Genomic DNA, 1,802 nt, shown 5'->3' with positions numbered 1-1,802 from the left:
TTTTGTGTAATTTTTCAATTTTCAAAAATCCAAAAATTGATTTTAAAATCATATTTTATTTCTAAAATCAAAATTTATTAATTTTACAAATTAATTTCAAAAATTAATTTTCTAATAAAATTAATAAATAATTATTCAAACAATTTAAATAATTCTACTTAATTTAATATCCAATATTAAATTAATTTTTACACAAATTCATCTTCATATATTTAAATCATATTTAAATATATTTTCTCCACTTCCGTTTGATTCTAATTTGAACGTTTCAAATTAACTTATCACACTACTCTAGAGCTAATCCATTTTCGAGCTAGTAGGGGGACCTCATGGACCTACAAATCATGGGCTCCAACGATCCGAGATTAATCGGTTAAACTCATTAGACCGATCTAACCCCCATTCGTTAACTAATGGGTCACTTCACTAGAGCCCATAGTTGAACTCCCCCCACTGGAGATATATTATGTCCACTCGATATAACCATAATTAGTAAGTTAACACTTTACAAGTTGTTCGTAATAACGGCTTGGTAAAATCTCTGTTTTACCCTCGAAATTACCTCTTGTTCCTTAAGTCCCCATTGATCCCCTAATGAACAATTCTTTTGTGATCCAATCACAAAATCGAGTCTCTCTCATGCCAAATAAGAGGGTAGGATCCCTTATTCAAGCCCTAGAATCAGCACTTAAGGAAACAACCTCTCTACTATCACTAAAGTGGGTAGGAGTGAATTCCCTATTGCACCCTATGTTCTCAGCTATCTATCAAGTCTTAACCCTGAAATGGCAGTCATATTAAGCCAGCACTATTGAGCCAACCCTCACCTATGCAAATCTAAGGGCAATCCTAGATAAATAGGAATTCATAGTTAGCTCAGGATTAAGGTCAAGTTACGTAGGTCATCGCTTGAAATAGTCAGTCTTAAACAGTAAACAGCGTTATAAAATAAGAGTGACTCATTTCGTGGTCCGATTTTGTACAAACTCTTTTGCACAAGGACACCCCCACTCCTCATGTCCAACATGAACAAATTAGGATCACTTTGTTTGTAGCACTTTACAACTCCTTGTAACAACTATAGAGCAAGTTGTATCGAATAGTGTTACCAGAATAAGGTACCCAACCTTATCCATGTACTATAGATCATTTTGACTATTTACTCGAACCTGATCCACCTTTATGTCTCCACATAAAGTTCAAGTACTCATCCAATAGTCAAGGGACTTTTAGGTTTATTGGATTTCTATTCAAGCAATAGATTTATTCAATAACACCTTTATTGAATTATTAGAATAAGCTCCATTGTTTACATACCACGAGTTTTAGGACATAATTGTCATTTGAAAGACACAGGTTGGTATTTTTTTTTTCCCTATTTCTTTAAGTTAATTTTTGTTATGTGGCTTTGTACTAATTCTTATCCATTTTGTTATAAAATGACCATTTTCTTTTTACCATGCAACAGAAGATCAACTAACATTAATTATGTTCATTCTATGATTTTCTTTTTCTGTGTTTTCTAGTGTGCTTTACATAAAAAAGCTAGAAATATGTTGAAGTGTGATAAACATTTATCAATTTTCTTTTTAGGGCCTTAAATGACTTTGATAATGTTGAACTCTATGGTTTGCTAAATGTTTATACATATATTTACAAACATTTCTATGCCATGCGAAATAAAAAATGTACTATAAGTATTAGCTCCAACATTTTTGGTAGAATACCTCCATTAGTAAGCTTGGATCAATTATCTCTGGGTAGAAATACCTCCATTAGTAAGCTTGGTAGAAATCAAAAAT

The sequence above is a fragment of the Benincasa hispida genome, chromosome 4 (assembly GCF_027475165.1).
Source record: "Benincasa hispida cultivar pf3 chromosome 4, pf3_genome.v1.1, whole genome shotgun sequence".
Classification (NCBI taxonomy): domain Eukaryota; kingdom Viridiplantae; phylum Streptophyta; class Magnoliopsida; order Cucurbitales; family Cucurbitaceae; genus Benincasa; species Benincasa hispida.
The sequence above is the reverse complement of the archived record's forward strand: the minus strand, read 5'-3'. Positions refer to the sequence as shown.